At 39.6% G+C, this 16,790-nt stretch overlaps 1 long non-coding RNA gene across 1 annotated transcript; it reads right to left on the minus strand.

Annotated features, from left to right (window-relative positions):
* Positions 1-664: 664 nt before the first annotated feature.
* Positions 665-15,784, minus strand: LOC124522433 (uncharacterized). The gene is made up of 4 exons (XR_006964769.1): positions 15,515-15,784; positions 7,231-7,299; positions 6,122-6,134; positions 665-1,964 (listed from the first exon to the last, which is right to left on the minus strand). It is a non-coding gene; the product is annotated as an uncharacterized LOC124522433 (long non-coding RNA).
* Between the last annotated feature and the right edge of the window lie 1,006 nt (positions 15,785-16,790).

Genomic DNA, 16,790 nt, shown 5'->3' on the forward strand with positions numbered 1-16,790 from the left:
GTGGGTGTATATATGTGTGTGTGTATATATATATACATACATACATATATATACATGTATATATATATATGTGTGTGCATATATGTGGGTATATATATATATACCTCTTCTTTATCCATTCTTCTATTGATGGACACTTGAGCTGTTTCCATATCTGGGCTACTGTAAATAATGGTGTAAACAAAGGATGCATGTATCCTTTCGGATGAGTGTTATTGTATTCTTTGGGTAAATACCCGGTAGTACGATTGTTGGATCATAGGGTTTTATTTTTAACCTTTTGAGGAACCTCCATACTGTTTTCCATAATGACTGCACCAGTTTGCATTCCCATCAACAGTGAGAAAGGGCTCCTTTTTTTTCCACATCTTCACCAACACCTGTCGTTTCTTATACTGTTGATTTAAGCCATTCTGACAGGTGTGAGGTGACATCTCATTGTAGTTTTTATTTGCATTTCCCTGGTGTTAAGTGATGATGAGCATCTTTTCATGTGTCTGTTGGCCATCTGTATACCTTCTTTTCAAACCAATAAATTCTAATATAGCCCAAGAACAGAGAAACGGTGAGAGAAATACATGCTCAGGGCTTGAAAAAACTTGTAGAACATGAGAAACAAAATTGTAAGAGAAATCAGAGTGAAAAATTTTATGCCATATCCAACTGAGGGTTTTCACTAATGCTTTAATTAGGAAGCAAATGGAATGTGTTATTACGCGCAGTAATATTTTAATATTTGTATAAAGTGAGGCTTACATTAACTTTCTAGTAAAATGATTGTCAATTATTTTACATGGTGTAATTCAGTCATCCTTAACCAAGCTTGCAGTCATCTTCAAAACACCACAACAAGTCAAAAGGGGAAAAATACATACATAGGTACAGTTACAGGGAACACTCTAAGTGCTCCACACATTCTGCCACCAAAATGAACAAATCCAAGGTCCTTTATAGAATATTATTATGAGCAAAAGCTTGTTTCCATCTTAGCACTGTATATATTTCACTAAGTTCAAGGAATGAGGAGTCAGACATGCACCTCGCCTCAGAGACCTTATGCTTCAGGAACCAAACCAAATACAGATGTAATAAAAAAAAAAAAAAAGGAAGGCAATAAATCCCAATGGACTCCAAAGTTCGGAAGTCAGAAAAAAAATCTAAACCGTTCTGGAACTCAAAATTGTCCATTTCCTCATTCCCACCCAAGTATTATTGGTTGCCTATAGTCTTTTGTCTGCCACCATATCAATAACTGTCATGGCTCAAAGTCCCCTGGCTTACCACAGCCCAGTTACCTTTTCAGTAATTGTAATTCTGTTACCCTTAAATCTCTCAAAGGAAATCATCGTTCTAAGAGCCAATGCTGACCAAACCCCCTCCTAATCCCTCGCATGAATCATCTCATTTAATGCACTTAATATCTCCCCTGAGACGTGTGTGAGGGAGGTATCTTTACGTTCATGTTTTATACTTGAATAAACCGAGGTGCGGGGAGTTTAAGAACTTTGCCCAGAGTCACAAGGTAATGTAGGTAACGGAGTCAGGATTCACATTCCACCAGTATCTGTGTGCAGCCTCTGCTTTTATTCACTCTGTGAAGTTGCCTCCAAATTATGGTCAGCAAACTCCCTGATACGTGAAATATTGTGCCGTAGAAAGAAACTCGCCAGAGTAACAATTACCTTTAGAACTGGATGCAACATACACCAGATCCCGTATGAGTGCTGGAGCTTACATTCTTGATATAGCTTCTTTTGGCTCCTCCTCATCCTCTCTTTTATGGATCTCATATAATTCCCTCCTCATGCAAATCTGGCCTCAACATCTAGGTTGTTCTTCTACTGCGTCATAGGGTTTGGGGGGATCTTATGGTAAAACTTGATTATACAATTTTTCCCAAGATTTACTCAAAGCATTGGATCTTTACCAATGAAAGAATTGCTTCATCCAGTATGCTGTTTTCCCTGGGAGAGGAAATATGGAGACAGAAATTTTAGTCACATAGGGCTGCATCTTTTTTTTTTTTTTCCTGGTAGAAAGAACACTTTGTTCTATCTGCCTTTGGTGCTGTATCCCCAATACCCAGCCCCCACTACCCCCTCCCCGGCTGTAGATTGGAGAATTTAAACATGAACCCTTGTGGTAGGTTGGCAAGAAAGGGAATGATTAACTTAGCCCAAACTGAAAATACATTCCCCTATTGTGTAGAAAGATGTAAAGGTATATAATGCTCTTAAGTACTCCTGGTCTGAAGGATTCTGGCATGATTACTATCTCACCCGTTATCACCTAGATTACATTTAACATGTATATCTGTTCTTAAAAAGAAGGTATGTAAAAAACAGTTGCCTAATAGTAAATGATCAAATGAACTCAAATACATACACAAGCAGTGACAACATAGATTCGGACTGGAGTACATGCACTTTTCCCAAATAAGAGTGAAGGCAATGGAGGTTGATGGTTTGAAGTTTCGATATACTGGAGAATCTGTTCCAAGAATGGAATACGACCTTGGATCTCACCTAGAAACCGGCACTATGCATTTACAAACCAGAAAACTGAGTACTTGTATAACTAAAACTATCCAAAGACTGTAAAAAGTAAACCAATATACAATATGCTCAGCAAATCTACGAGCTAACTATCCTTTGTCTTGTAATTAGATCGCTGTTCTTAAGACAGAAGTCCCAAACATCTCAGATGTCTTTTCTCCAGTATCTTTACATAAATGCCTGCTGTCATTCAGCTTTCTCATAACCTTCATCATTTTTATGTTTTCTGATTTTTTTTTTATTTTGACCATCACCTTAGGCTATTCCTTAAAATATTGCAACTCCTCATATTTCAAACTCATCTAATTAAAGATGTCCTATCTCCTGACACCACATCCCAAAGCAAACCCCTACAGACATCTATGCACACGTATACCAAGATACTGAAGAATGAAACCCAGTCCCCCAGGCCAATCAACAGCAATACACATACACTTTAGTACAAATATTTTTACACTCTAGTTCAGTGTTCTGCTCTCTGAGCCATATTACTTCAGCAGGACATCTAGTACATTGTTTCTGATCAGCAATTGCCAAATGTTTAACTACCAGTAAAAACAGCTTTGTGCCCAACCTGAACGATACCCGGATCAAAGCAAAACTGTTCCCAAACACAACATCATTGTTCCATCTATTGTTCCCAAATCCTAGGCGGTATTGTTCCCAAATCCTCAGCCTTTCTTGGTGGGCTTAGTCACTTTTTTTTATCACAGCCATTGCTCCCCCAATAAGAATAGCAATCCTGACTAAAGCAAATCACAATGTTACCGTTCTAGAAAGAAGGGCTTCAATGTAGGCAACTACTGGGGCCAGCGTCACTTGCCAGGTGAAAACGCAGCATAGTGTCATGGGATTTCCCAAACAAAGACATGTTTAGCTCTCTCTTGAAACAGAGGGTTTGATGTGACTCGTTAGATAGTTATTAAAATGTACCACCCATCTTCATTTCCTCTGCCTTCATCAAGCCACCTCTATCTGGAATTAGCAGTATTCACTTGACCTCCAAACCATCAGTTTATTCACTGAAATAGATGCAGTTGAAGGCGTGTTCATTCAAATGGTATGCTCTTACTTTGGATGTTGACATACATGCTTTATTCTAGTGACTGTGCTGTCCTCGTGACAGCGAGCCAAAAGGGGTATTTTGAGCAGAAAATAATTTGATATTCATAGAAGGATGAAGCCAGAAGGGCCTCAATTCTGAATTTGATAGAATAGAAAACTGAAGTCGAGAGAAGTTCGGAGACTCTCTTAGGTCATTCCAATCAGACTAATATGGGAAACTGAGGCCCCCAGAGTCCACGTATGTGCCTCATTCTTCAAAATGTGCTGTTTCTTACGCACCATCAACATCCTATAGCCATGACCTCCAACTGGTCAAAAGACCTCAAATGACTCCACATGGGAGTGTTGGCTTTTATTCTAATTATTGACTATTTACGTTATTTATATTGATTAACAAAGACAGGAAGTATTCTGATAGCTCTTGGGAGCTTATCTATTTTTAAGCACAAAACACGCGAACAAGGAGAAAATTCTTATTACGGGCTAAGTAGGATTATTAGTCCCATTCATAAACAGCATTTCTCACATAGACAAGAGCAACCAGAACACTTAGGAATGGATTGGCCCTTACAAAATTAATTTAAGATACGCAAAAAGCTGTTCTTTCACTGTTAATCATCAAGATGCCAGAGTAGTAAATGCATGAAACATCTTTCCATTCCATTATTATTTAGGAAGCAACAAATAAATATTAATGGAGTGTTTATAGGGGTTAGGCAGTATTACAGGAAGCATGGCATGACACAGTGGTTCTCAATCTTAGGCGAATATTTGAAACATCTGGAGGAATTTTAAAATCTCAATAGCCACGCTATAGCGAAGACTGGTTATTAAAAAACAAAACAAAAAAAAATCTCTGGAGTTGGAACAAAGGCATTGACATTTGTAAAGCTCCCCAGAAAATTCCAGTCTACGGCTAAATCTGAAAATCACTGAAACAGAATAACAGAAGCTTTATATTCAATATATATGTCATCGGATCCTGTGTCCGTCTCTTGCTTTCTAAACTTGGGCCAGTTTCTTTATCACCCTGTGCATCAGTTTCTTATTCTGTAAAATAATGATGATGAGGATGATGACACCTACCTCGTATGTTGTTTAGTGGCTCGGTGGTAATATATGTAAATCTACATAGCAGGTGACAAAGGACAGGGAGTCAGTGAATATTAGATATTAGTTTACGAGGAGGATCTGTCTCTATTCATGGCGGCATAGCTCGCATCAAACTAAACCTCCTATAAATAACAATCATAAACTCTAGACAAACAGAGCAAAGCAACTGTTTGCAGGCGTCGGTGTACAATCCAAAGCAGGCAGAAACAAGAAAATCTAGTCCTTGAGGGGAAGCACCCCAGGCGAGCTCCATAATTAGTTGGCTTTTCCCCTGAGGACATTCTCGGGGTTTCTTGCAGCGCAGGGCGAGAAGAGAAATCAACCAGGATGCTGTTTCGCATCCTATTGTGGAGAGGACACAAAGGGCGGAACGGGACGGCCACGGGTGCAGGAAATTGGTGGAAAAATTCCAAAGAGTCGGGAAACACAGAAGGGATGCCCCCCAATCTGCCTGCAAATACCCTCAGTTTGCCCTACATCTAAACCGTCCATGCTTAATGGTGAGAATCTGAGGCACCAGGCAGAATGCAGCGGCTGGAAGAATAAAGAAGCAAGAAAGTATCTCCGCGACTATCTCGTAGTGGAGAGTTTATAGTTCCAGTGTGGCCAGGTTAGTGGGGCTTACTAGTTACCTTCCCTTTTTATTGGCTCTCTGAAGGACCACACCTTAGGGGTAAGAATCACGCATCACGACTAAGATCTATGGCACAGAACTAAGGATAAAACCAAACAGACCACCCCCACGCACAAGCCCCCAGAGCAAACCTCCAAAAGATCAGAAGATTACGCTAGGAAATTATAAGCCATGTATTCACCTTTCGGAACAAAATTTAACACTCTTTTTTTTTTAATGTTTACATTTATTTTTGAGAAAGAGAGAGTGCAAGAGGGGAAGGGGCAGAGAGAGGAGGACAGAGATCCTAAGAGGACTCCAAGGTGACAGCAGCGAGCCCCACATGGGGAGCTCAGAGAACCGCGAGATCATGACCTCAGCCAAAGTCAGATGCTCAACCAACTGAGCCACCCAGGTGCCCCCAGATTTAACACTCTTTAGAATAACATAACATAACCCGGAAGGTTTATCATCCAAAATATTCAGTCTCTCACAGCCAGACGTAATACAACATATGAAAATATGCCCCAATAGGAAAAAAAATTAATTAATAGAAATAGACCCACATATAACTTAGATGCTGAAATTAACAAAAACGTTGAAACAGTTAAGAGAATTCAACTAAAGAATTTAGAAAAAAAGGTAGACCAAATAGATGAACGGCTCTAGAATCTCAGCTGGGAAGTTGAAAACAAAAACAAACAAAAACATGGAAATTACATTACATAACTGAACATATGATACTAAAAATAAAAAGTTTATTAAATTGGCTTACCTGCAGACTAGACCTACAAAAAAAAAAAAACAGTTAACTCAAAGGCAGAAAAACAGAAAAAAGAAAAAATACACATACTAGTAATTCAAGACAGGTGGGGCAATATTTTATTATATGACATATATTTAACTGAAGTCTCAGAAGGAAATGTGGAGACAGAAGAAATACTTGAAGAGAAAATAGTTAAAACATTTCCAAACTAATAAAAAAAAAATAACTAACATCAACAGACCCCAAAACATTGCAAATCTTCAACAGGGCAAACACAAAGATAAACATACCTAGGTACCTTATGTTCAAACTGGTGAAAACCAATTATTAAAAGGAAAAACATTAAAAGCAATCAGAGAAAAAAAAAAACGCATTACATTCAGGGCGACAGCAACACGGACGATGACTGATTTCTCACGCACAAAAAAGATATATACAAGGTAGAAGATAATGAAATATTACCCTGAAAATGCCACATGAAAAATTTCTCAGCTGTTTTTTTTTTTTAATTTATTTATTTGTTTTGAGAGAGAGAGAAAGAGAGCACTCACATGGGAGCACACAGGTGGGGGAGGGGCGGAGACAGAAGGAGAGAAAAAGAATCCCAAGTGGACTCTGCCCTGTCAGCCCCGTCAGCCCAGTGCGGGGCTTGAACTCATGAACCTCATGACCTGAGTCAAAATCAAGAGTCGGGCACTTAACCCATTGAGCCACCCAGGCACCCCTCTCAGCTGTTAATGCTGCACCAGCAACTATATCCTTTAGAAAATGGAGGCAAAGCAAAACCCTTTCAAACAAAAACCGAGAGAATTTATTGCAAGCAAAACCTCACGACAAGAAAGGCTAAAGGGAGTTCTTGACGCTGAGAGTTCCATTCTCAAGTGGAAACACAGATCTGCAGGAAGGAATCAAGGGCACAAGAAATGGTAAGTATGCAGGTAAATAGAAAGAACTCCTTTTCCTAAAATAACTACTTTTCGAATTGACCATTTGAAATGAAAAAAAAAAAAATTACACAGATTTTGAGCTTTAAAATATAGAGAGAAGTAAGATATATGGCACTATGAAAATATCTGGAAAGAGTGGTAAATGGAATTCTACAACTCTAATATTCTTACCTTATATAGATGGCAGTAAATATTCATTTAAGTTAGCATCTGATAAGTTAAAGACTTCTCTCTCAATGCCTGTAGCAAGCAATGGAAAAAATAAAACATGTCAGTAGCTACTACTGTAAATGGAAGCAAAGGAGTAGATGGAGCCCTCACCATTTCACCACCCACCCTTCACTTCAAGACTCCCCCAAATGGACTGACACCTGCAGGTGGGAAGGCGGCGATAACGAATTCCCTGGGGAAATCTGGGACTGGCTGGAACTGTTCTGCGTTCTGAGATTTCACTTCTTGCAATCCCAGAACGGAGGCTTAAAAGAGAAATGACATTTAATGGAAATATTCTGTTACATCTCTTATACCGTTGAGCGTATAGACTGATATTTAACACTTGCTTATATGTGTCTGCGTTTGTACGGGACAGAAAATTGCCTGGAAAGATGTGTACAAAACTAGTCAACAACATATCCGAGAAACTGGGTTGGAGAAGCAGGGGGTAAAGGGCCTAGACTCTATACTTCATACACTCCTGGGGCTTTGCCCATGTTTGTTTTGACGCAAAAGATGAAAAACAGATGGAAAACAGTGTTCAAGAATTCAACAAGCCAGCTTCTCGACTCACTAGCTCTCTGACCTTGAGTAGGCTACTTGACCTCTGTGGGTTTCCCCAGCCGTATACATAATGGAGATAACCAGTGTACCTAATTTAAGAGCTCGTTATGAGGATTTAAAAAGTGTAATTCTCTTCTGCTTAACGTGGCCCTAAAGACCTAATTCATTAGGATGTGAAAAAGCCAACCTGAGCGTGTGCAATATTTTATGAACCATCTCAAGCATTCTGTATCCCAACACATTATTTTTGAGGTAACTGTATGAAAATTAAGACCATGTGAGGTAAAGCCTATTTTAAAAATGTCCACATCAGTTCAGGTTAAGTTTTGCCACCAAATTAATTAGAAAAAGATAACCGTTAGTTTCCAACAGTTTTTATGTTTCGGAATTTCAGATGGAGGACTGACACAAGAGGGGGCAAATAAGGGTCAAATGGTTGGTTGGTCCATTGGTTGGTTGTTGCTCTTGGCGTAGCTAACAGCCAGAAACAGGCTGAGCCATCACATCTCATGGCAGGGCACGCGCACGTTGCGTGAAATGAAGGGCATAGTCATTCCCTGTCTGTAAATTTGTATTCTTTTTCCCTTAGTCAAGCTATAGTTAGGTTTTCGTATATTCGATGTTCAAAGAACATGAATCCATTGTGTTGGCACAGAGTTCATTCTTGGCCTGACTTCCGCAACCACCGAGTCCTAGAAATCAGGAAAGCGTTCACGTATTGAGGAAAGATTAAGAACATTAATCATGTAAGTTTCTGTTATTTTATTTTTAATTTGTTTCCTTGTCTCCTTTTCTCTTTCCCACCCCCAGAAAGGAGAGCATTTCCATGGATTGTGCTGAACTGACCCGGTTCAGGTAAACAGGATCAAACGGAAGGATGCTCAAACCTCTAACGCGAACGGTTCTCATGATTTAACTTACAAAGAAGAACAATGTTGGTAGCAGTTGGGTTCCAAGGCAAACGCAGCCATCCTCCCCTGGCTTCCCTCTCCGAAACCTTCTTCTTGCCACGCCTCTTATCTACGGTTGCCAACACCATCATTGCCAACATCTGTTGCCAACACCATCATTTTGCCCACCAGCTGCCCAGAGTCCTCTGTGTTCACATTAAAAAAAAAAAAAATCTCTTTCTAATTCTTACCTTGACTCCTTTTAAGAGCTTTTATCTGGTTGAAGTAATTTGTATCTAGCCTGATCAGAGAAAACACTCACAAAACTTCCTGGAAATAATCAGCGAATTTAAAATAATTCTGAACTCAAAATAATCTTTGCAACTCATAGAGGAGTATTCCTGAATTATTTGCTTATTCCCTGCCACCCCAATATAGCCCATGCTGTTCCCATACATATACTCACATCGTGCCTATAAAACAGAACTAAATAAGTATAGTCATTCTTTCGGGAGATTACAATGGCGGGCTCAACAAACCACAAGTCACAAATAGGAGGTAAAGAGAGCCTTTCAGACTGTATTTCTGGCAAACAACTTGAGCCGGTATCCAAAAAAGTACCTCTAGTCTGGTATTCCCTGCTAAAATTATCTCAAGTAATAAATGTAGAGGAAGCTACCAAATCGATGTCTTTTCACCCAGTGTAGGGGTTTGGACCAATTTCTTCATCACTCTACAATCAATCACAGCCTCCATGCAGATGTCCAACTTTGCCATTATCCTAGCTAAGTGGTTCAGTTAATACATTCTTGAATCAATATTTTAGTCACAAACCACCACCTCAGGCTTTTATGACCTTATTTTATTTCCCTCCGTTGTTATCAATGTTTCCTGGTAAGTTTCACAATTCCCCAGAGTTTGAACTTGCCTAAACAGTTATTCCATTATTAATTGCTCACATGAGTAGAGAGACTCACTCTCCACTAAAAAATCTAAACGGACAAATAATGAAAGTTAGGAACTAAAGTTGATTTTATAAGATGTTAAACACGTTGTCATGTAGTAGACATTTAGTAAATATTTGATGAATGAATGAATGAATGAACTAATGAGCAAATTAACTGGCAACTATTTCTAAGCTGCAACGTGAAGGATTGATGTTTTAGAGAGATTACACATTTTTCATACCTGAGCATTATCATCTACTTCAAAAATATCCCTCTGGTTTTTCTTTATACTTATGAATATGTTGCAGTTTTAAATTAGGCAGCAGGAAATGACTTCTCCATTTGTTCAAAAACCCTGGTCAGACAGAACTTACGTTCTACAAACTGCATGGTCAGGCTTTCTCAGAATCACACATCCGTTCTGGGCACCCAGATGCCAAGGCAGTTAGCTTAACCCTCAAAATCAAGCTTTATTCTTGTACCTGGTCCCACACAGCTCAGACCTTGGGCTGAGAGCCTGCTCCTTTCCTAATTTTTGGCCAAGATTATTGATCTTTTCTTCATAGGCTCTGAGCTCTTGGTTCTCCAGGCTTCTCCTCTAGGTTTCGGGACCCTACTCCCTGACTTCCGTATTTTTAACCTGCCTAGATGAATCCACCAACTCCTCTGGACCAGAAATCTTGACCTCGTCTGAATTCCAAAACCAACATGTCCATCCTACTGTGTCCTATTGCCGTTCCCGCTTAGTATTCTAGAACGAGAACCAGAGAAAGTGCATTCCTAGTATAAAGGGAGTTCCTAAAACAGCTTTTATCTTACCTACAGCCCAGTTTCAACCCTCACCACAATCTCTCGGTCTTCCCCGAGCTTTGCTTTCTTAGCTTAGTGAGCCACTCATTTGGTTTTATCTGGCCCCCACCAGTCTGCTTTATTTCCCTACAACAACTTTGTCCTCCTCGAATTGGTATATCCGTGAAAAAATGATGGTAATGATGATGGCGATGACAAAACAAACGAACAAAACCAAAAGAAACCAGAACTTATTTTTTCCTTGGATCAAAACACCCCCTACCTATGAACTCCATGGGAGAACTCCATGGGAAACACGGGTCGGGTACCATTCAGAAGGGATCTCAGGTGTGAAAAATGATAACAATGCCTCTGCTGACAAAGAGGAGAGATGAGACAGTGTTAAATCTCAGTCTCCGAGTCTCCTACTCACCTAATCTTACGCATATGCTGCACCTCAGGGCAAATGAAAACGTTTCTCAGTCCAGGTGCATGATTCACAAAAAGATACCCAGGCTGGGTGTTTGATGCCCCACAAATCGATCCAATCCTAGCAAACGGAGTCCCGGGTACCCTGCTGTGCACCAAGCAAAGTGCTTCCTAATTATAGTTTAACTGTGTTACGGTATTCGGAAATCCAGACTCCAATAAGATAATGTTGTTCTTAAGGACAACGAAGGTTCTAGAACATGTTTGTGCATGGAACAGACCTCCTGAGCCCTTCGGCTCCTTTATCTCTGATTACTAATGGCTGCTCGTGGCAGACTATTTTTGGAAAAGGCACAACAATTGTTCCATATGTAATGCAGACAAAATGGTGAGTTGTTGGTTTAAAATTTTCATTGTTCCTGTTTTCTTCATCCCATTGCTAACAAAAAACAGCCACGGCTGCAAAACAGCCTGGAAGATGCAGACAGACACACAGGGATAAAACGTGCATGTTGTGGGTTTTGACCTGTGTCTAACTGAGCATTTCCAGATGTGAAAGGGAGTAGATAGACTGCAGACAAATCCCAGGGACCTGCTTGATTTTACATGCTTACAGTTGCTGTGGATTTTTCCCCTTGAACTAGAAAAAACCTTCATCAGTGAGAAGTAGGAGGTTGAAGGAAGAGTGTCATAAAAATCCTAGATAAGTGACTTCAAGTTTTTTTAATTTTATAGTTTTCCAAACTGCTTGGAGCATCCCTCCTTTTCACATAAGGCAGACAGAAGTCTTTTCCATCCACATCTTTAAAAATAAAGTTTAGGGGTGCCCGGGCAGCTCAGTCAGATAAGCGTCTGACTCTTGATTTCAGCTCAGGTCATGATCTCACTGTTTGGGGATTGAACCCTGCGTCTGCACTGAGCGCACAGAACCTGCTGGGATTCTCTCTCTCCCTCCTCTCTCTTCGCTTCCCCCGCTCGCATGTGTATACTCGCTCGCTCTCGAAATAAATAAAATTTTAAAAAAAATTATTAACAATTTAAAAAAATAAAGTTTACAAACTGATGAGAGAAGAGAGAAAACACTTATTTGATAAATCAGAAGTCCTATGACAAGTGGAACCACTCTAACGGAAGGTATTATTTAGCTCTATTTCATATGCCGAATTAGAACATGTATGTAAATGTCTTGTCCTCCGCATACAACCATGGCTGGGAGGAAGTTGCTTTCAGAGTTCGGCTCCCATTCCATTACTGTGAAGGCTCTCAAGACAAATTGGCCCACGTGACCCATTGTAAACTGCCGAGGGAAATACAGGAGTCAAAATTCACCCTTGGATTTTGAGAGCCATGATTATAACGGGCTGAGAAAGTCTTCCCTAGAAAATGGGTCAGTGATTGAGAGAAGGAAAGACTCTCAAATCACACATCATGGTGAATGTTGAACCATATGTTTTATATATAAGTTATCACTTAATTATATAGATAATTACCATTTTTACTGCTTCCATGATCAGTCTCCACATCCTCATACACTAACACCCACACTCTGTTTCCTGACGATGATAGGTTTTTCTTTTTTTCCGCAAGGCAACTTAATCTTTACATGTTTCAAATTCACACTGTTTATCCCACTTCTATGAGCTCATGAGAATATTATTCAGCCTTTCTGCTCCAAATGATATGAGAGAGAGGAAAAGACTAGACCGAGAAACCATTAAAAGGAAAATACAAGCCAGAGCAAATACCCAAGGGAAAAAAAAAATCAAATATTCATGCTTGAAATGATTGAAAACGGAAACGAAATTGGACACTGGCAAAAATTCCTCAGTAAAAATTATTCCTGAAGTGTCCCAACGTAAAAGGCTTTCACTTGTAGTCAAAATTCATTTAGGTTCAAAAGAGTACAGGAATCTTTTGGGGGGTGATGACAATGTTTTATAAATTGGTTGTGATGGTGTTCTTACAGGCGTATTCAGCTGTCAATATTCATCAAATTGTACACTTTAAAGGGATGCAGTTTATTGCACATAAAGTACACCTCAATAAAGCTGACTACAAAACAGAAGGCAAAACATTTATTTATGGTGCTTGTATGAGAGTTAAATGTACTGCAAATAAATGATCTATGAACAATGATAAGCTTTCACATTTCCAAAAAAGCTATTGCTTTGAATGTACTCTTATACTACAGTTTGTCTCCATAAGAGGTTTTCAACATTATGATTTACAATAAATATGAAGGTTCACAAACATAAGACAAAGTGGACATTCTAATTTTTTTTTAATTTTTTTAATTTGCCCCACAGCTTGGAGCTCTGCCCTGTTAATGATGAAAAAGTTGAGATGTTTCCGATTTTACGGTAGAATATAGAGTCTGTGAATTGGTAGATAGGAATCTGAAATACGGTTATCCGTCAAGAACTATGAAAGACCTGAGAATTCACCCTAGTTGCAAGCTAACAAGTTAGCCCATTTCATGGATTCTGGTGGAAGACACGAGTCTCCTGAGTCAGACAAAAGGACAGTTTATTACTCACAGCAGTAGCGGTAGTCAGAGTATCAGTATTTTGGTGCCAGCTCCCAGACCCCTAATGCAAATGGGCCGGATGACATCTGCACACACAGTGGGTTGTGTTATAGCAGAGGGATCCTGAATCTGAGGACCCTGAATCTTTTGTAACAGGCAGTAAACATTCCCGACTTTTCCTCCAGAGACAATACCTAGCCCTTGCAAAGCTGTTCACAACACACGTACCCATGCAAAGATAGTCCAGACCACAGGGCAGTCGAGTGTTCACTCATGAGGTGTGCAGAAATACTAAACGTCCGTGGAGAATTGTCTCTCAATAATAACAGTTCTAGTATTAGAGGAAATACTTCAAGGGACCTTGAATTCTTTAAGTAAAATTACAACTCATTTTTTAAAAACCTCTAGCTCTCGAGATCCAGTTTTTATATTAATAGGCTTATTAAAATTGTGTACCCATGTACTCATTTGGAGTCAGGATACCAAAAACAGCACAACAATACGTGTATTAACGAATAATCTGAAAACAGACGGAGCAAGGATCACCCCGTGTGAGACACACACTGAACTTCCTTGTTAGCCACCTGTACCATCAATGACAAACCCAACTGTTAATACTTCCTTCAGATGATAAGCTGCTGGTCCATGAAATTCATTTCTTATTCACCAGGGTAAGAGAGGCAGAAATTAATCAGGTCTTCAAAATGGCTGCTCATAATCATAAAATCTGTTTCATTACTACGTTAAAGGAGCCAAAATTGGGGAGCTCTCTTTGGCATCCATCCTGCCACTATTTATAAATGAGAGGCCACTATATTCCGTTTGAAAATAATTATGCCTCCCATCAGATCAACGACTGAACCCGGAAATCTGTACATCATCCTAGATTCCAATTTCTCTTATGTAAGCACCTGCCCACCTTTATTTAATAAATAGTTACTCTATCGGCTTGGGGGCAGAGACCGTGCCTTTTATTTGAGCATCCCTCCACTTGCCACCAGACCAGACACATGGTAGGTACGCAATAAAAGTTTGGGGAATGAATAGATCTGCTTCTTTATCAATAGCAAAAAAAAAAATGCACAGAGATAGAAAAAAGAAATTTTCTTAACAAATGTGTTCTTCCTACTAAATAACTATAGACATTTTCACATCACTGAGGACACAAGTATATATTGTCTTTAATGGTAACCTCAAAACCCATTTTAAAATGGCAAAATTTCTTCTCTGGCCCTTGGGTAGACCATCTGACTGCACTTCCCTGTTTAGACCGTAGTGTTTCAGAAAAGAAAGCACTCTCATTTCAATGCACAGCAAATGAAATGATCCACAGGACGGACGGAGCTATGGAGGAACCCTGAGATCTGAGCTGTGGGACTCTGGTGGTAGTCTTGCCCCAGCCAATTTGACACTATAAAGTCGAATCTCAAATTGGAAAGGCACGTTCAGTGGAACGTATTTGTGTTTATTTAGGGTTATTTTGCTCGTAACCAGGCGGTTATCCTCAAAATACGCAGCTTCTGTTGGGCAGGATACAAGGAGAAAAATCGAACAGAGTCATCTCTAAATCTCATGGAGAAAATCTGAAGAGCAAGTCCTCCCTGTTAAAAAGTGTATACGATGAAAACATGTTTCCGTGAAAGGATGAGATCCAGGCATATTTCGACAATTTAACCGTTTTAATATACTGTAACAGTTTTCTCAAACATAAATACTGCATTTGCTACCCAATGGGACAGTGACTCGAGAGAGCTTTTGGTAACCTCTTCGTACAGAATTAACCTTAAGTACTAGAGTCCCTACACAAAGAGTGTTTCTGCTTTCTCCTGACTACAAAGCTTACTCTAGAGCAAGAAACAATGTTTTCAGGATATGGGTGAATCAAGACCCACCCAAAAAATACCTTAATAAATTTATATTTAAAATTAACCTAAAACGCCTATACCTCATGGTACTCAATTCGCTTCTTGAGTGATAACGTTCATCCTGTGAAGTGTAAATTGTAGAATGTTTACAGTTCCAATAAGGAAAAAAAATGAAATATAATTAGAAGTGGTAACTGCAGAAAACTTATTCAGAAAGCTAACTATACTCACGATTTGAATCCTACTATCTTAGTCTGCTCAGCCTTCAGGACCAACCACAAGCTGGAATGTAAACAACAAGGCATTTCGTTCTCACAGGTCTGAAGCCTGAAATGCAAGATCAGGGTCTCTGACTGATGTGGCTTCTGGTGACAGCCTTTTTCTTGGCTTGCAGACTGTGCCTTCTTGGTGTGCATGCAGAAGGTGGGGAGACAGGGAAAGAGAGATTGAGTAAACTCTCTAGTGTCTCATTTTATAAGGACACTAATACCCTAATACCTAATACCCACCCTAATACCTCATTTAACTTTAATTGCTTCCCAGAGTCTCTGTCTCCACATACAGTCACATTGTAGGTCAGGGCTTCAACCTATCAATTTTAAGGGGACACATTTCAGTCCCCAGCACGTATCATGAAGTGTTTTTAAATTTATTTTTCAAGTTTTGATGCATTTTTAAAATATGAATGTGGTTCTTATATTTTTAAGTCACGCTAGTGTTACACAAAAAAAAATGCTCATTCTGAAAATTTTTGATGAAATAACTTTTCAGTCTATTCACCCTCGTTGCACATCCCTGAGCACTTTTTTCTACACATTTACTTAGAAAGTCCTAGAGTTATTAGAATGTCTGTCATATGCAGAATCACTTTTTCTTTTTTTAATTTTTTAATGTTTATTTATTTTTGAGAGAGACAGAGACAGAGAGAGACAGAGTGTGAGCAGGGAAGGGGCAGAGAGAGGGGGAGACACAGAATCCAAAGAAGGTTCCAGGCTCTGAGCTGTCAGCACACAGACGGATGCGGGGCTTGAACTCACGGACTGCGAGATCATGGTCTGAGCTGAAGCTGGACAGTTAACCGACTGAGCCACCCAGGCACCCCCAGAATCACTTTTTCAATAGAGCCCCCCAAAGTGAAATGCCCTGTGTTAGAAGATAGTGACTCACCTGTCGCTGGAAGGTTGTAAACAGGTACTTGACTGTGATTTGGGAGGAAGGTTACGAAAGAAATTCAAAGTTTGGAGGAATGGCTGAGAGTATGAGTTTTAAGGAGGTCTATTCTTGCTTTACTGTACGTGATTCTAACCCATAATTATCTCGAAGTTATCACACACACACACACACACACACACACACATTTTGACTTCACTGAAACCCACTTTCAACTAAGGATTCTGCTTCTTCTCTTAAGTGGGTATTGGAGCTGTGTTTTCTCTCAGACCGCAGGGTCACGAGTCCTGAAGGACATTGCAATGTCCTTCTGACTAACCAAAGTCACGTTCAGACA

Source organism: Lynx rufus, unplaced genomic scaffold, assembly GCF_022079265.1.
Source record: "Lynx rufus isolate CCGP_SWC_20201006 ecotype Redwood Valley unplaced genomic scaffold, mLynRuf1.p SCAF_1, whole genome shotgun sequence".
Lineage (NCBI taxonomy): Eukaryota > Metazoa > Chordata > Mammalia > Carnivora > Felidae > Lynx > Lynx rufus.